Here is a 19,038-nt window from a genome sequence, read left to right as displayed (position 1 = left end):
GACGTGGGGTTAGGGGCACGGGCACGCAGCCGAGCGAGGGGGGCGCTGGGGAGCCCTGCCCACCGACAGCGGCAGCTCGGCAGCAACCGGGCTACCCGGCGGTTGTTCCCTGCGGCCGGGGACCGGGGACCGGGCCTGGGGCTCGCGACTGCGACGTGGGGTGACGGCCCCGCCCGGCAGCACAGGTGCGTTCTGTCTGCGGGCCGCAGAGCAGGAAAACGGGGGCGTCCCGAGCCGGACACGCAGGGCGGCCCCCCGACCCAACCCAGGACTCCTGGGAGGCCGAGCACCCCGAGGCCGGGAACCGGACGAGTGAGAGGAGGGACAGAGGTAAGGGGCGCCCGAATGAGGCGGGTGCGGGGGGAGGCGGGGTACGGGGGCGCCCGGGGGTGTGTGTAGGGGGGAGGGCTGGGGTCGGGGCAACGCGGGTGAGGAGGGTCGGGGGCGCACGGGTGTGGGGGGTCGAGGGTGCCAGATCGCCCAGGTGTGTGGGCGGGAGCGGGGATCGACGATGCGTGGGGGGGGAGGGGGTCGCCCGGGTGTACCCGGGGCGGGGGGCGGGAGCACCCAGGGTGGGCGGGGGGCGGCGGCGACAGAGGCTTGCGCACGCGTCCCCAGCGTCCCGCCCGGACCCCGGCACGCCACTGACGTCGTGCGGAGGGGACGCCCCGGGCCAGGCCTGCTCCGAACCCGGGCCAGGTGCGGGGACGCTCGGGGCTGAGGAGGGGGCGGCGGCCGTTGGCCGCCCAGGCGGGGCCCGAGGCTCGGCCCGCGCCGGTCGCCGCCCGCCCGCCGCTCCCGCCCGCGTTGAGGGACGCCTTGGCCCCAGTCCTGTGCCCGCGGCCGGCCTCGCCGGGCCCCGGCCCTCCACCCCCACCCAGGAGCTCACCTGCCTCGCGCCACAGCCACCTCCGCCGGGCGCCTCTGCTGCCGCCCCGGGCCTGGTCCGCGCCGCCCAGACTCGATCCCGAGAGGAGACCTTGCGGACGCCAGCCAATCGCGCGCCGCGCCCGGAGGCGGGGCGGGAGCGACACGGACTTCCACCAATCTCGAGCGCGCCGCCTGAAGCTCCTCGGTCAATGAGGAGGCGGCCTATCCAGGGGCCTGGCCTATCGGAAGCTGAGGCCGGGTCCCCGAGGCGGAGAAGTGGGCGGGGCTTCGAAGCGCCGCGCCGTACGGCGGGAGGGGCCTTACGTCGCGGGGGCCGTAGAGCGGAGGCGGGAGCGCGGCCGCGGGGAAGGGGGGCCGCTACGGTCGCCCGACTCCCTAGTCCTGTCCCGGGCCCGCGGAGCTGGGGGCCGCGATGGCGCCCCGCCCCGTGCCTCCCGGTCCACTTCTGCCCGCTGTCCGGGCGGCGCCGGAAGCGACCCTCCGCCCCCCTCTACGGAAGGGGAGACAGACTGGCGGGCGGGAAGGCCGGAGCGAGTACTCGCCTCTCCGCTCCGAGCCGCGCGCTAAGGCCGCGTCTGTAGGGCCGCGGATGGGCGCTCACCCCGGAGCTCACTCCCTGAAGGGGAGTTCGGGGGTCCGCGCCCGCGCGTGCGCAGGAGCGGCCAGCCCAGGTGGCCGCACAGGTCGCCTTAGAGGTGCACAGATAGCTGCACAGGTAGCCGTTTTGGTTTCGAGGTCGGGGCAGGAGGGCAAAAATATCCTTGGCCAAAACAATAGAAACAGAGGCACTTACTAGAGTCACGTGCAAAGGGGAAACCGAGCAGGATGGGATGCGGTCGAAGGGAGAAGCGGTCGAAGCAGAGATGACAGCGGCCTCTTCTCCGCGAAGCCCACCGCCCGCGCGCACACACAGTGATGGGAGGAAACCCACAGCCCCCCTCCCCTGTATCTTGTCTCTGCCACCTGGGGAGTATCAGTGATGGGGAAAGAGGCGGAAATCAGGGAGGAACCCAGTGGTGCCCACTCAGGTGAGCACCTGAGCTGGGGAACAGCTTCCACACCTGGAGCCCTTGCTGCGACCCTCACCACCCTTACGGGCTTCCATCTAGCCTGTGTTGCTGCGTCTGGACTGAACTGGCTGCGACCGGAATGTACCAGTGAACCGGTTTGAAAGAATCCATCCGTTACCATAGCTGTGCGAGGCGGGTCAGCACCATGACGAATACCCTGGAGGACGCTAGTCCAGCCTCTCGAGACAAGGCCTGAGAAGGGAGAGACTTCTCTATGAGCACCGTCGGGGCGATGGGGGCCCTTGCATTGCTTGCCTTGTTTGCCCCCCTTCCCTCTCGCTGTTGGCCGCCTACTCCACTAGACCTTCCCCCCTCGCCCGGCCGGCTGGTGATCCCTTTACCCCAAACCCAGCACACTCTCTCCTGGACAGTTCCTCGGTCCTCTGTGTCCTCCTTACTGGGATTGCACTGATTGAACGCATGTCTGCTGGGTGCCAGGTACTGTAGCAGGTGCGGAGGTGCAAATCCTCTGTCCCCGTGTTCCAGGGGGCAGAGCTATGCGGGAACAGCACCGTGTGTTTCTGTGGTCTGGGAATGTGGTGAGCACCTTGGAAGAAAACAAAGCAGACTCAGGGCTAGGATGTGGGGGGCCTGCAAATTTAAATGTGGCGGTGACACTTGAGACCCAAAGGGAGGGAACGAGCAGAGGGCTTGGGAGAGAACATTCTGGGCAGAGAAGAGTGCAGGTGCCAGCACCCTGAGGTGGGAGTTAAAGACAGAGACGCCTTCGCTCACTGTTCAAGGAAGCAGAGTACGTGTGGACACTGGCTTCCAGGTGGAAAGAATTCTTCAAGTGACAGTCAGTGTGAGATCACAATGAGAGAACTTGACTGGAACGTGACGTCGTAGCCTTAAATCATGGGAGGAAGACACAAGTCCAGGAACAAAGCTAGTTCTTGAAAAAGAGACAGCGCCTTACGGTGTCACGTAAATGCAGAGGCCAGGACTTGAAACGCACTTAGGAAGCGACGAGCGGTTCGCCGCCACACGCATGGGCCGTAGGACTCCGTGGCTCACGCACACACGGCACAGAAAACCGACAGCTGTAATTCTGTCCAAGTAGGGGCGTCTGAGATTGCTTTTCTCTTCCTACTTGATGTTATCTGTATTTTGCACAATTAACTCAAAAGTTTTAGAAATTTTAAAAGTGTCTGGGTGCCTGGGTGGCTCAATTGGTTAGGTGCCTGACTTCAGCTCAGGTCATGATCTCGCAGTATGTGAGTTCGAGCCCCACGTTGGGTTTTGTACTGACGGCTCAGAGCCTGGAGCCTGCTGCGGATTCTGTGTCTCCCTCTCTCTCTGCCCCTCCCCACTCATGCTCTGTCTGTCTTAAAAATAAATGAAACATTAAAAAAAAAAAAAGATAAGATGCTTGAGTTCACTTGTGATCCAAAGAATGCAAATGGAAGTAAGTAACTTCTACCCTCTGCACCTCCGTCCAGCGGGCAGCAGAGGGTGGGTACCACCAAGCGCTGGTGCACAGGTGGGGGGCACAGGGATGCTCACGCCCCGTGACCTCACACCCCGCCCCAGACCCGTGGGAAGGGGACCTGAGCAGGCCCTCCCTTCCGGGACACCCATCCTGACACCCTAGGGAGGAACGAAAAGCTGTACTCGGCAGTGGGTAGACGGGCACTGGCCGTGTCGAGCGGGGCAGTGAGGACACCTCCGGTCGTGCAGACCCCGACACCCTGGCAGACAGGGGGGCCCTGGCCCAGTGGGGCGACAACCTGGATCGGCCTAGGCAAACTGGGAAGATGGTGTGCTGGTTAGTTTTATGTGTCAGCTGGACTGGCCACCGGGGGCCCAGATATTTGCTCACAGATTATTCCGGGCATGTCTGTGAGAGTGTTTCCAGATGAGATAAACATTTGATTCAGCAGACTGATAGGGCAGATGGCCCCCTTCAGTGTGGGTGGGCCTCGTCCAATCCACTGTGGCCGGGATAGAGCACGAGGCAGAGGGAGAAAGGATTGTCTCTCTCTGCCTGCCTGTCCTTGAGCTGGGACATCGGTCTTCTCCTGCCTTTGGATCAGACTCAGACTGGAGCTCACAGCAACGGCCCCCTGGGTCTCCAGCCACCGGATGTCTGAGCCTCCATAATCATGTGACAATTTCATATATTTATACACACACACACATAAACTTGTTATATATGATACATACATCCAGATGTCCTGTGGGTGCGTACCTCGCGTACATGACGTGTCTCCCACTGGTTCCGTTTCTCTGGAGAACCCAGACTAACACATACTGACTCCCTCCCGCGGCAGGACAGCATTTAGGTAAGTGAAAACACACCCAAACAGTGCTGTATGTCTAATGAGGACATGGGAACAAGAAAGACACCAAGCATACGGTACAGATGTCTTTGGGGACGGGGGTGGCAATGGAGTAGGGAAGGATACGGAGAATAAATGGGTAAAATGACAAGGGTTCAACGATGATGGCCATGGAGGCGGGTTTAATTGCCGCCTCCTTCCACACTTGATGGGGAGGTGGGGGACGTTACACAGATTGATGGTAGATAACTAGGTAAGGAGAAGACGGATGGATGGATGGATGGATGGATGGATAGATAGATGATAGATGATTCATAGGGCTAATGCTCCCCCGTCCCCTTCTCAGCCCTCGATGTCTTCCCTCAGCTAGGAGGCTGGCGGACAGATCAGCAGTGGCTGTCCCTCCCGCACATGAGCAGGTACCTGTAAGGACGCACAGCCCTGGGTATCAGTGCACCTGGAGCACCAGTGCGTGCCCCGCTCTGCTCCGCGAGCCCCCCACGTTAGGATTTGAGTTGGAACCCCGTGATTTCAAGGGCTCGACTCCATCCCTGATGCCGGATGTGTCGTATTCCACACTGAGGACAGAATAAATCTGACCCGACGTTCTCGTAGTGGTGGGTGTTCGGTCCCCTCCCAGGGTGTGTCTTGTGCAGAAGCTTCGCTAGCGCGTTACCCACAAGTGGGGCCTCTCGGTGCAGAGACGACACGTTACCAATTTTAGACACAGCTATCTTCATAATAAATGTTCGACTCAATGTGGTTACGTGTTCTATTAAGAATTATTATTTCAGGGTGCCTGGGGGGCTCAGTCGGTTAAGCGTCCGACTTCAGCTCAGGTCATGATCTCACGGTTCATGAGTTCCAGCCCCGCATTGGGCTCTGTGCTGACAGCTTGGAGCCTGGAGCCCTTGAATTCTGTCTCCCTCTCTCTCTGCCCCTCCCCTGCTCACATTCTGTCTCTCTCTCTCTCTCTCTCTCTCTCTCTCAAAAATAAACATTTAAAAAAAAGAGTCATTATTTCAAGGGGCGTCTGGGTGACTCAGCTGGTTCAGCGTCTGACTCTTGGTCTCAGCTCACGCAGGGCTTGATCTCAGAGCCCTGGGTTCAAGCCCCATGTTGGACCCTGCACTGGGTGTGAACCCTACTTAAAAAAAAAAGTTATATTGCATTTAGAGAAGTTATTAACAATGACTAAATACAGACTATGTTAACAAACAGTACATTTATATATCACGTAAATATCTACATGTATCATAGAAACAAATGAGTTCAGTATGTTTGTGTATCCTATGAGTGAATACAAGTATAATTTATTTATTTACAACCACATAAATTCCAAAGAGTTAATGAAGAAAAACCCGCCAGATTTCAGTCAAGGTAGAGAAGCAACAGAATCCAAATTTCTCTGATACTTTCCCATTTTTTGGAACTAAACGTGATTTTTTCAAAATAATTTCACGCCACTCAAAAACCCATTTTGCCTTAACCCACAGGTGCGGAATAAAGTCGCGATAGGTGCGAAGAGTGGAAGGTTGTAGGTTGTTATTCTCCCCCAAGGGCTAAGCGGGGGGAGTGTGGGTTGGGGGGACCGGCGGCTCTGGCCTCACACCCACCCTGAGTCAGCCAGCTGGAGCTGTGTGGCCCGGGCCAAAGTCCTCGGCCTCTCTGAGCCCCAGGGGCCTCCCCTATCAACAGGATTCATAATGTGTACCTGCAGGGTCTGTGCGAGAATGGAGGTAAAGTGTTTGCAGTGGCCGTCCCTCTGGAGGTGACCGGTAAGGGATGTCCACTGCTCCACAGCAGTGACAGCAGGAAGTACATGGGATGGAACCTAGGGTCAGCTCTGGAGCAGACAGGCTGGAGTCTGGGGACGGCCTCAGGACCCACGTCGTGGGCGTGCGGGCAGGTGGGTCGCTCACCTCCGAAACCCCATCGTTCTGCAGGCCCGAGGCGTCACCTCACACCCCGGCTCACCAGGCCAAGGGACGCTCCTGGTTGTCACGTATCATGTGCGTGAAGACAAGGGCTTTCAGGAGCATGACTCAAGTGGCCTCTGCACCCAGAGCCCACGGCCTGGTCTCCACACCGGAGAGGACCTTGCCCCTGGGGGTGCTGGAGGCCTCCGCGTAAGGGAGGGACCAGGAGAGGCAGGCGGGAGGGTCTGGGGGGCCTCCCCACAAAGGGCAGCCAGGGTCTGCTTCTCTGCCGGGAAGCAAACAGCCTGGTGGGCTGCCAGCCCATCCACCACACTCCCAAACTGCCGGTGCCTGCGATGCCCGCCTCCCCGCTGCTGCTGGTCACAGCCCGGCCGGAGTGGAAACAGGGCGGTGACACGGCTGCTCACGGTCTCAGCTCGAGGCCAGGGAAGTAGACGGAGGGCAACGACCGCGGAGGGAACGGTTCTCTTTCCTCCGGGAGCTCCTGCCTCCAGTTTGGCACGGTTGCTTTCAGTTGTAAACAGAACCTGACTCCAGGGAGAGGAGGAGGAAAGCCTTGTAAACAGAACCTGACTCCCGAGAGAGGAGGAGGAAAGCCGGGGTCAGAAACTCAAGCCCGGCTCCCGAGGGCCAACATGAGATCAGGGGGCGGGGCTGGCCGGGAGCCGGGTTAGGAAAGTTACCAGGGGCAGCGCCCGCCCGGAGAGGGGGGACAATTTCCCCTCTTGCGCTGGTTCCTGCCCCTGCTGCTTCTGGGTCCTCCTTGGGCCGGGGGGTGTCATCCACAAAGGACCTGCTGGCCTCTGCTGTCTGTAACTGTGCCCTGCGGGCGGCAACGGTGGCTCCCAGGCCCTGGTGTGGTTTCACACGCCAACAACGTAGGGATGCCTAGAAGGAACGAGACAGACAGCTGTGGCCGTCCAGCTCCGGCCAGCTTTCCCAAATTCCAGAATTCCAACATCCGCGTAGGGATACGCTCACTGTCGACAAGGGGTTCTCTCTGTTTTATTCACCCTGTGTCCCTAACAGCACCAGCCAAGGGCTGCAAGGAGCCTCGTGAGGGAGGCTCTTCCAGGCTGCTGTGCGTACGTGGGGAGGGTCCCTCCGTGTCTCTCCAGCTTCCGGAGGCTCCTGCCGTCCTTGCTGTGGCCTCCTGCTTCCGGCTCTTTCCCCGTGTGGGTGTCCTTTTCTGCCTTTCTCCTCCTGTAAGGTCACCCGTCAGTGGGCTTAGGGCCCGCCCTAACCCAGGGTGACCCCATCACGAGACTCTTACTGCAATTAGATCTGAAAAGACCCTTATTCCAAATGAAGTCATGTTCGGGGTTCTGGTGGGCACACCGATCACCCCACCACGTGTCTTTCATAAACCTGCTGAGGGACACCTTGTACCCCTCCCCCGTCCTTTGCTAAGCAAAATCGCTCGCATCCGAAAAACCGAACCACAAAACTCAAAAAACCTCCCAGGCCCTCCTCTGCCTGCCTCCTCGTTCCTCTCCTTGGAGGGACGATCCGCTCCCCCAGCCTCCTCTTGCTCTCTCCGGAGCCCTCCTTGCTTCTGCCGAGGCCACCGCCGACCTCTGCCCCACGGAAGCCAGTGCTTGGCAGCAGCCTCATCCGGCTCGTGCTCCACCCCAACCCCGCTCCACGCGTCCCCTGGCTCTCCGGCTCCTCCTCGGCTTCTTCGAGCCTCCTCATCCCTCCAACCCCTCGATGCCCATACCTGGACGTCGTATTTCTGTCCAACGCGCATTCCTTTCAACACGTCGTCGGCTGAGGGTGCCAAGATTCGTGTCTCCAGATGGGAACCATCTCACAACCACCCGTGGCTCTCAGGTCACTCAGAGGAAAAGCCCGAGTCCGTATCCTGGCCTTGAGCAACTCCCCCCTTTTAACTTTTCTTTTAATCGAGGTGAAATTCACATAATGTAAAATTAACCAGTTTATGAGAAGGCAAAATGGTGCCATCGCTGTGAAACAGTCTGGCAGCTCCTCAGAAACTTAAACGGATTCCCGGGTGAGCCAGCAATTCCACGGCCGGGTACGTGACCAGAGGAACGGAACGAAGCACTCAAAGAAATGCTTTCACCCCACGTTCACAGCAGCGTGGTTCCCAACGGCCAGGACGTGGGAGCCACTCAAGTATCCACTGACAAGCGAGCGGATGAACAAAATGTGGTCCGTGCACACAGAATGTCAGCCTTAGAGAGGAAACCTGCCACGACATGGGTGGTGCTCGGTGAGGTAAGACAGACGCTGTAGTATATTGTGCTTCCGTGGGGTCCCGGGGTCTTCAGACTCACAAAGACAGAGTAGGCGGTGGGGGCAGGGGCTGGGGGCAGGTGCGTTTAACGGGGACAGGGTTCGTTCTGCAAAGAGCGAAAGCGCTTTGGACACGGACGGTGGGAGCGGCGGCACAATACCACTGAACGACCCACTTAAAAACGGTGAAGGGGGGGCGCCTGGGGGGCTCAGTCGGTTAAGCGGCCGACTTCGGCTCAGGTCATGATCTCACGGTCTGTGAGTTCGAACCCCGCGTCGGGCTCTGGGCTGACAGCTCAGAGCCTGGAGCCTGCTTCAGATTCTGTGTCTCCCTCTCTCTGACCCTCCCCCGTTCATGCTCTGTCTCTCTCTGTCTCAAAAATAAATAAACGTTAAAAAAAAAATTAAAAAAAAAAAAAACGGTGAAGGGGGTAGACTGCATGTGAACCATCACGAACCATCTGGAAAGCAGCCTTCCCCAGATTCTGCCTGTGGATGAAATTCCCCCACAGATTGTAACACCACCTGCTTGGGGACTTGAACCGGTCCAGAGGAGAGAGGGCGGCCTGCATACCGCGACCCGGGAGCCAGACGGGAGAGAAGCGAGGCTTGCCTCTGATGGGGCGCAAGGGTGTCGCTCAGGCCGCAGTGGGGCCACACCCGCTGCAGGTGGCAGCTGCTTTTCAGCTTTTATTATTTTTCCATTTCGCAGGCAAGCCATGTTGTAGCAAAAACGGGAGGAAAAACCCATCATGGGAGGACAACCTAATACCACCTTAAGACATCCCTGCAGCAACCCACGGCCAAAGTCAAAGACGAGCTGCTCACGCCCACCACGTGCTCAAGCTTTTGTACTTTCCCCCCAACCTTCCACACCCTTTGAGGAAAACTGGTGCTCTTTGCACCCCCGGCTGGCCTTCCTGGGGTGTAGGACGCTCAGAGCCAGAACCCCGGTGGTTCCGGGTGAACCACGATGGTTGAAAGTCCTATCGGTCGTCACGGAGATGTGCTGTGTGTGTAAACACACGTCAGATTTGAAAAGACTCAGTATGAAGAAAAGAATGTAAAATAACTCATTCTACTTTAGGTTGACTAGTGAGATAATTTTTTTATATACTGGGTCTGGGTGAAATAAAGTATGTTATCCAAATGAATTTCCTCCATTTCTTTTTTTCCCCTATCGCAGCCATTAGAAAAATTTAGATGCATACGTGTTACATGATGCTTCTGCTGGACACGATGTATCTGACTCTGGGTTCTGGGAGGCGGTGGGGGGGCGGACTGACCCACATGAGCCGGATGGATTCTGTACAACAAATGGACCCTGGGCCTATTTGTTTGCATGGACACACATCCTTGGAAAAATTATGCCAGGAAATATTTTGTAATGTTTATTTTTGAGAGAGCGCAGGCAGGGGAGGGGCAGAGAGAGGGAGACACAGAATCCGAAGCGGGCTCCGGGCTCCGAGCTGTCAGCACAGAGCCCGACGCAGGGGTTGAACCCACGAACCGTGAGATCATGACCTGAGCCCAAGTCGGATGCCCAACCGACTGAGCCACCCAGGCCCCGTTTGTTTTTTTACCTTAACATAATAGTAGGATAAGAGCCAGCCTGGATGGAGCCTGCCCGCTGTGGGCCCGGCACTCTGCTGGGCTCTGCACGTGCAGCCTCACGGGGTCCTTGGAGCAGCTCTAATGGCCAGTGAGGACACTGAGGCCGAGGGTTCGCTGCTAGTAAGCGGCAGATGTAACACTTGAAAATCCAGACTCAAGTGACCCCGCAGCCCGCGCCTTTAGCCACCATACAACTTCTGTCCTCATAACCAAAGTTTCTAGAAAGTATGTGAAAGGGTGTTAAAACTTAAAAAAAATGTATAGGCAACTTTAACCCCACCACCCAGAAGTAACTACTGTAAATGTTTTAAGGCCTATCCTGTCACTTGTCTATGTACACGTAGATTTTTATATAAGTGGATGCCATATACGCTGTTCCATAATTGGCCTTCTTTACTGAGCCACGCGTGTGGACGTCCGGCCAGTCTGCGGGTGGAAATCAGTGCGAGAGGGAGAGGGGAGCGGGGCAATGTCCTCCGCTGTCACCTCTGGCCTCACGGAGGTGACTCACAGACTAGTGCAGTGGGAGGGGGCAGGCAGAGGTGTGGGAGGAGGAGGCTTCCCCCCCAGAAGAGGTGTGGGGGGTTGGGGCAGGGTGCAGGTGGGGCTGGCACCAAGGGACGGCCTGAAGCTGGAATGAGTCCTCCTTCCATAAGCCCGCCACACAGCAACGGGTCAAAACGCCAGCTAGCTCTTCTCCCAAAGCACTCGGGAGCGCTCGGGATCTGGTCTTCCCAAGTCATTCCTTCCTCAGTCTGGCATCTGGTAAGGTCTCGAGCGGCTCCTTCCTTTCCGAACCTCACAGAAAAAGCCCGACATCTGGTGAACCCTCGGACATGAAGCCCCGTCATCCTTTCTATTTAGCAGGGAGGCCCGTCAAGGAAACTGAGTTACCTGGAATGATCAAGAAAGTTCTGACCACACCAAGAGATGGAAAAAATGCAGGGAAAATGGAACTCACACACTCCTGCTGGGAATACCAGACGGGCGACTGCTTCGGAGAACAGCTCAGCGGTTTATTATCTAGTTCGACGCGTGTTTTCCATGCAGCGTGGCTGTTCTACTCTTGGGTATTTGCTCAGGCGAAATGAAAACCTGTCCACACAAACGCTTGTATACTTGTACGTTCGTAGGAGCAGCGTTCAAAAGTGAGCTGGAAAAACCCCAACGCCCCTCACCCGACGAACAGTCTAAAAACTGTGTTATGTCCACACAACAGAGAGCTACTTAGCAGTCAAAATGCAGTGAGGTGCTGATAGATGCAAGGACGTGGGTCTCATTATGCTGACCACGACAGTCTAGAAAACACAACTCCAATCTGCGAATCTGACGGTGGGTGCCCAGAGCCTGGGTGTGGGGTGGGGTGTGACTGGGAAGGGGCCCAAGGTAACCGTATTTTGATGGTGGTGATACTCACACAGTGGCATAAAAACTCATCAGAACATACACTTAAAATGGGACCATTTCATTGTATGTAAATCAAACATCAATAAAGTTCATTAAAAATAAAAGGGAATCCTAAAAAGTAAGTGGTAGAAATAAAATGGTTAATAGGAAGGTTAGAGGATAAAGTCAAATATCTACCTCAGGACATAGATCATCAAATGATCCAAAAAGAAAAGGAGTTAGAAGAGGAAAGAAAACAGGTGAGATGCCGGGAGAGGGGGACACATTCAGCGCGTGCAACATCATGCACACAGATGCTTGTAACCAGACGACAGAGAAGACTAAGAAAAGGGCCCCACTTGCACGGAGCAGAATAAATGAAGAAAAGATTCCGTCTAGACTTGCTCTTGTGGAATTTCAGAACATTAGGGATAAAGAAGGATGTTAAAAGTATCCAGAAATTGAACTCATGACTCTTACAAAGGAAGCGTCATCAAACTGTCAACAGGAAGACACTAACAGAGCTGTGCCTTCACAATTTGAGGGGAGACTTGGGATCCACAAGTCTACGTCCGCTAGGACGGCAAATTAAAGGCCTTCTTAGCGCGCAAAGACTCCCCTTTCTGAGGACCTGCTTGTAACGTATGTCAGAGAACCAAGGACACCGAGAACAGGGGAAGCATGGGACCAGCTGAGCAGTGGGCCAGTCCGGAGGCTCGTGGGGTGATGTCCACAGTGACGGCCGGGCAGCAGGCCTGGACAGCAAAGAGGCTGGAGAGCTCTGGGACTGACCACTCCGGGGGAAAAGGCAGGCATCTGGGGCAAGATCTAGCACGAGAGGCCGTGTCAACTGACGATACGGTGAAGGCACGCTCTTTAGAAAATGAGTAAAAATAAAGGCAATCAGCAACTCAGTAAATAAAATGAAAAGCTGTAACCATGAGCTGTGCAAATATGGCCCAAAGAAAACTATGGCAACATCTTGGGCAACATCATTTTCCTTAAGGCCATCGGGCATTAAGAGAGAAATGCTAGTTCAAAAGGTTGTTCAAGAAATGAAACTCACATAGCAGCCATAAAGGGAAAATATTGCTGATTGACTTCTAGACTTTGGCATCAGCCTACAAGCAACACAATCTCTTCTAATGATAAGCAGCAGCCTGGACAATGTCCAGGCAAAAGCAAAGGTGACGTGAGCCAGGAGGCGGTGGAGGCACGGGAGGCCGAGGGGAGGGTGGGATCCCTCTCTTCTGTGGTGGGAGAGGACGCAGAAACCATCCAAGCTGCTGGACCAGACACAGAGCTTTAAGTAAGAAATAGGACATAATGCTACACAGGTAATTGAGAAAAACCCAAAAGGATACTCAAACCGTATTAAACGGAGGTGGGAGATAAGAAGGGGTGGGTGAGGATTCCTTCTCTAACCTCACCTGATGTGGCCCCCATGACACGCTGGCCATCTGTCCAAGCTCGCCTCCTGCCACCTTCCTCCTGCTCATCCGTAAGCCCCCCAACCTGGGCTCCTCGCCTCCCTCCAATCTGCCGAGCTTGTCCCTGCCGGACACATCCGTACTCGCCAAGCCGGTAAAGGCAGGTTGGGCACCCGAGAGCCCATGAAGGGCATCCACCCGAGCTTCCCATCAGCTCGCCCCATTCCGGGACACCAGGGCAGCCCGGACGTGGACTCCCCTTGCTCCCCCAGCCCAGGAGAAGGATGAATTCACCCTGGCCCACCTGAATCTGGCAAACAAAACAAAGCAAAACAAAGCACAGACAATTCGCAAATGCTTTGCCCAGCTTTTCCCACCGTTAACGCCTTACAGCTCTATGGCATAAATATCAAAGCCAGGTAGCTAATTCTGGTGCAATAGTGTCTCGGTCTGGTGGGGCCTGCCGGAACAAAATAACACAGGCTGGGGAGCCAGAACGACAAGCGTGTACTTCCCACGGTCCCGGAGGCTGGAGTCCAAAGTCAAGGCTTCGGCAGGTTGGTGCCTGGCGAAAGCCCGCCTCTTGGTTCAGAGACAGCTGTCTTCTCTCGGCGTCCTCGCGTGGCAGAAGGGACACGCTGGTTCTCTAGGCTCTTCTATGAGGGCGCGGGTCACATTCAGGAGGGCTCCATTCTTAGGACCTCAGGACCTCCCGCAGGTCCCGCCTCCAGACACCATCACACTGGGGATTAGGTTTCAAAGGCCAAGTTCGGGGGGGGGGGGGGGGGGGAAACGCGAATGTATTCAGTCCGGGGCACACACTGTCAACTGACTCCAGACTTGATTCAGATTTCATGTTTTCCGCTAACGTACTCTTCCCGGTCTGGGCCAGTCCAGAGCCCCACGTCGCGTTCGGCTGTCACGCGCCTCACACAGCTCCAATCTGGGACAGCTCCTGAGGACTGCCTTATCTGCCGGGAGCGTGGCCCTTTGGGACAGCACTCTGTTCCGCTGAACAATGTCTTGCTGTATTTCTCTGACCTGTTCCCAGGATCCTGGCGAGAAAACCACAGAAGTGATGTTGGGCCTTTCTCAACGCGTTACTGCATCAGGGACTATGCCGTGGCTTCATCACCGCTTCTGCTCGCTGATCTTAGCACCGTCCGATCTCGCGGTGACCGCCACGGCGGAGGCACCACGGTGGCGTCTGCCTCGAGTGGCTCCCCGGCTTCCCCCACCCCTACTACATCTCTTGTGATATTTCTACAGGAAAGGGCCGTCCCTTCCCCCTCGCCGACTTGGCTGCTGTTTCTTTATAGCGCTATGGACTCGTGGGTGTTCAGCTACGAAAACAGTTATCACCCAACAGCACTACCTCTGTGCTCATTATTGCTCCAGCCTGGGCCGCCGGGAGCTCCTCCGGGCTGGCTCCTGAGCCCTTGCACACCCCATATCGGTTGGTGAGCGCCTCCTTCCCTTCTAGCGACACAGGACGCATCGGGCTCATCCTGTGCTCTCCCGATGGTGCCGGCCGTGGAACCCGCCCGTTCGTTAAGAGGCTCATTCGGAAGCAGCAGCAGGGTGTGGTGAAGAGGGAAGGAAGGGCACTCCCGGCCTCCTCCTCCCACCCCAGGTCCCCGAGGGGTGTGCTTCCCACCCGGGAGGCTGCGGCGGGCAGCAGGTGGACTCCCCGCAGCGGAGCGCGGAGGGGGTGTGGGGGAGGGGGCCCTGCGGCTCTTCTGAGGGCGGCGTCTGCGGCGGGAGACTGCAGTCGGAGGTGCGGGGCGAGGCCTCGACGGGCGGGGCACCCCGGAGGAGGAGGGGCTAAGTGCCCGCGGTCCGGGCCGCACTTGGAGGTGCAGGGTGTGGCCTCGGCTCCCGGCCCGCCCCCCCCCCCCCCCCCCCGGAAGAAGGGCTAATTGCCGCACTCGGGGCTGCAGTCGGTCGGCACCACCTCCCCTCGCCCCCTGGGCCCCTCCCCGAGTAGGGACGGCCGGGGGGGGGTGGGGGGAGTGAGCCCGGTGAGGATGGGCTCGAAGCCCAGTGGCCCAAGCACCTCCTCTGGGTCAGACCGACGCTCGGGAGACGGACACTCTGACCTCGAACGGGTCGTTCTGACCGCGGTTGGCCGCTGTTTCGAGGGAAGAACGCTCGGCTCGAACCGGCGCCAGCAGCAGCGCAGGCTGCGAACACCCGGGGGACTGCAGGTGCATTTCTGGGAGGGGGAGGGGGACAACGCCACCCTCGCACCAGCCACCGCCGAGGCGGCGCTCGGACCCGGGACCTCCACCCTCCAGAGGAGGGGCGCGGCCACGTGACCCGGATGCGGCCAATCGGGGGCGACGGCGCAGAGGCGCCCGCGCCGTTGTCTTCCGGAGCGTCGCCTGCCGAAGGCGCTGGGCGGCGCTCGCCGGGTCGTCGGCTGGTGGTCACGTGCCCCAAGCGACAGCGGGGGCACCTGTCAGGCTACTCGGAGGCGACAGGGCCCTGGGGGCTGTGGGGGCGGGCGCCGGGCGTGCCGGGGGTGCTAGGGACGCGAGCGCTAGGGGAGCTGGGGGCCGGGGCGGGAGGGCGCCGGGGACCCTCCCAGCAACCCCGGGCGCAGGGAACGCCGGCTGCCCCCAGATGCACCCAGCCCTGCATGTTGGGCGTGGGCACCGGCTGCTAGGTGACGCTGGCGCCTCCGCCATGTCTGGCGGTGGGCTCTTGGGCTCCGATCCGAGGCATCCCGGGCCACGCAGCTGGGGGAAGATAGGGTTTTGTCCTAGAGCGAGTCCTAGACAAGTTGGTAGTGCCTAATCGTGGTTTTGCCACTACGTGTTTTATCAGGGGTTTCAAGTCGTGTGTGAAATGTTCACAGTGGTTTCTCAAGAATAAATTTCACGTCGTGAATAAGGGGAAGATGTGCAGGTTAAAGCCCTTTGATGAGAGGGTTAGTGGCAAGGGCCGTCATCCCGCCAGGAGGCCCAGGGCCCCTTCTCCAGGACGAGTGAAGCCTCCCCAGGAGGACCGTTTCCAGCAGGTTGTTGACCTGCCCAGCCTCGGTCACCTGCCGGTGTGCAAGCGGCAGGACTGGTGGGTGTGCTCGCACTAGAACCAGGACGCCCCTGCGCGCGCACACAGCCCAGAACAGTTGATCTTGTTGCTTGTCGACCGAAACATTGCCAATGTTGCACACCAAAGCCAGTTCGCCTGCGTTCATGTAAAAGGCAGTGTTTCCCGGTTTTACATTTGCCGTGGTCGCTGCACCTCTTTGCGCTCAATCTTAGCCAAAACGGCCAACTCACATTCTGAAGGACAAAAATGTAAACTAACGAAGTCCTAGAGGATAAAGGCGCCCGGCAGTTAGGCCCGGGAGAGAACACTTAGGCTTCTTCATAGGTTCTTCCGTCTATGGTTCTCTTTCTCGTCCGCCAGCGACAGGCACTGCCGTGTCTCCAAGTTACACTGTCCCAAACCGGAAAACCCCGCGCAGATGCCTGGGGACAAATCAGCAAGTGCTGCTGTCCTCGCTGCAGGTCCCAGGCCTCCCTGCCCCTGCCAGGAGGAGTCACAGGAAGGAGGCTCGGACCCTGGGGACAAGGCCAAGGACACTCCCAGGTCAAAGGAGGGGCTGGGGGACTAGAGTCCAGGCTGCAGCCTCCCTTCCGGGACAGCAGTTCTCATCCACGACCGCACTGCCCGTGGCCTCTGAAAATCCGTAGCCCACCCTAAGTCACACGTAGTAATTTTTCCCTCGTGTCTGACATCACACAGGCAGTGACTGGATGTCCGATGACCCTGGCTGTTTAGACAGTCCGGAAGATGGAGAAAAGTCAGGAAGAAAGCTTTTTCTTTAGAGAAAACTTAATTTTCCACCCTGATTGTAAGGCGACTGGAAAGGTGAGTCTAGTAAAGGGGACGCCCCACCCCCCGCCCTGGGGAGTGGTGGCCTCAGCACCAGTCTGAGCCTGTGCCTTCCAGATCGTCCCATGATTGTTTTTCAGGGTTGTAACACTTTCAATTATGGAAATGTTCACACAAAGTTTGCACGTGTGCAAGTAGAGAAAAGAGGGTAACGGTCCCTGAAATCACCATGTTGATTCAGTGGTTGAAAAACAACTGGTGTTGGGGGGGGGGGGGCGCCTGGGTGGCTCAGTCAGTTAAGCACCTTGACTCCTGATTTCTGCTCAGATCATGACCTCATGGTTCCGGAGATCACGCCCTGCGTTGGGCTCTGTGCTGACAGCAAGGAGCTTGCTTGGGATTCTCCCTCTCTCTGCCCCTCCGCAGCTCACTCTCTCAAGATGAACAGACATTAAAAAAAATATTTATTTATTCTTGAGAGACAGAGAGACAGTGCAAGCAGGGGCAGGGAAGAGAGGGAGAGACAGAATCCGAAGCAGGCTCCAGGCTCTGAGCTGTCAGCGCAGAGCCCGATAGGGGCTCAACCTCCCCAACTGCGAGATCATGACCTGAGCTGAAGTCGGACGCTTAATCGACTGAGCCACCCAGGCGCAACAAACATTTTTATAAGAAAGTAAATTCAGAGACACCAAAGGGCACAGATAGAACTCTCACTGCAGCTGCCACACAGGCGCCCTCCCCGGAGGCCACCACCCTCACGAGTTTCTTCTGTGCCCTTCCAGAACTAGTTTATGCGCATGAGAGCAAACAGGCTAGCTCTCTCCTCTTACATACGGTTCATTCTATACAGCGTGGTTTAGTCACTACTGCACTTTATGCGGGCATGTCTGGGGCTACATGTTTCATCTTGAACCAACTGCCCCTAGAGACATGCCGTGTGTTCATAGAGGCCACAGAAAGGAGATTTTCAGAGCAAGTGAAGCTTGCCTTTGATTGGTGCTGTAGGTAGGGGCAGGCAGAGGAATCATCTTTGTGTAAAGAACTTTCTGAGCTTCTTAAAGTTTAGAAGTGAAACTTGCGTTTCAGTGAAGATTTCTTAGAACACAAAAAACACAATAAAATAACATATTGATACGCTCTTTCGAAACCAGTTTCTGTTCTTTGAGAGACGTTGTTGGAGGGTGAAAACGGGCGCCTGGCTGGCCCAGCTGGTGGAGCGCACGACTGTCCATCTCGGGTTGTGAGTCTGGGTCCTGCGCTGGATGTGGAGGTTACTCAAAAACAAAAGCCCAAAGAGGAAGATGAAAATAAGCTCCAGAACAAGTGGTAATATTTGCAAGCCGTACGTGACGAAGCTCTCGTATCCACAATATCTCATATTCAATATGAAGACCTCATTTTGAAAAAATGGGCAAGAGATTTTAAGACATTTCACCAGCGAAGACATACAGGCAGACAGACAAGCACGTGGGGGGGGCTCCGCATCGTTAGACGTTAGGGAAATTCAGACTGAAGCCATCCCGAAGTCCCCCTCCGTGCCCGTTAGAGTGGCTCCGGTTAAAGACGCTGCCGTGTCACGTGTCGGCAGGACAGTGGTGCTGGTGGGCGGATGAGGTGGTCCCGCCGCTCCGGCTGGACGTTCCCCCCTCCTGGGCGTCCGCCCCAGAGAGATGAAAGGCGTGTCCATTCGACGACGTGCACACAGTGTCCCAAGAGGCCATCTCTGTGACGGCCACCAGGTGTGGCCTAGACACAGGGCGGAACACTACTGCTCAGCAACGAAAGGAACGAGCCGCCACCCACCGGCGCTACAACGTGGGTGCATCTTGGTCATGCCTTGGGAACGCGGGCGAGGAAAGGAGACCAGAAACACTGTGTCTGCTTACGTACAGTCCCACGGAGGGCAGACTGCGGGGCAGTGACCACGGCAGATCAGAGTTGCCTGGAGGTGGGCGGAGGGGCGGGAGAGAATGCCTGCGGGTGGCGGGGAGGTTGGCCGTCTGGCCTGTGGTGGTGGTTCTGTGCGTGTATGCGTGTGTCGGGATTTCTCAAAGTGCCCACTTAAGTATGTGCAGTGAATTGTAGGTCAGGCATCCCTCAGTGAAGCAGTGAAAAATAGCAATAAATCAATCAACCGGGGCTACAAACACGTATCAAATATGACCTAGTAATTCTACTCAGAGGTACCCGCCCAAGAGCGATGGCCATGAATCATCTACGCGTACCACAGAGCTCAGAGTGGTTTTATTCATAATGGCCTCAAACCTAAATGTCCATCAACAGGTGAGTGGAAAACAGTAGAATTGGGACTATTGGGCCC

General features: G+C 57.1%; 1 protein-coding gene and 2 long non-coding RNA genes across 20 annotated transcripts in view; 1 reads left to right on the top strand and 2 right to left on the bottom strand.

The window, feature by feature from the left end:
* SUN1 (Sad1 and UNC84 domain containing 1) overlaps positions 1-1,023 on the bottom strand; it is a 52,898-nt gene extending 51,875 nt beyond the window's left edge. For 15 of the 18 annotated variants that reach the window (XM_081791602.1, XM_081791605.1, XM_081791606.1 and 12 more), the window contains exon 1: positions 890-998. The gene's annotated coding sequence lies outside the window, so the exon portion shown is untranslated. Of the gene's footprint in view, positions 1-889 lie in introns of all 18 variants that reach the window. The other 3 variants (XM_081791609.1, XM_081791599.1, XM_081791610.1) reach the window with 3 other exon arrangements.
* Positions 220-9,596, top strand: LOC145713272 (uncharacterized). The gene is made up of 2 exons (XR_014136316.1): positions 220-330; positions 9,155-9,596. It is a non-coding gene; the product is annotated as an uncharacterized LOC145713272 (long non-coding RNA).
* On the bottom strand, positions 5,537-19,010 carry LOC145713273 (uncharacterized). Its single transcript, XR_014136317.1, has 2 exons — positions 14,972-19,010; positions 5,537-7,071 (listed from the first exon to the last, which is right to left on the bottom strand). It is a non-coding gene; the product is annotated as an uncharacterized LOC145713273 (long non-coding RNA).
* Positions 19,011-19,038: the final 28 nt, after the last annotated feature.

This window comes from Panthera onca, chromosome E3 (genome assembly GCF_046562875.1).
Source record: "Panthera onca isolate mPanOnc1 chromosome E3, mPanOnc1 haplotype 2, whole genome shotgun sequence".
NCBI lineage: Eukaryota > Metazoa > Chordata > Mammalia > Carnivora > Felidae > Panthera > Panthera onca.
This window is presented reverse-complemented; position numbering and strand designations above follow the sequence as displayed.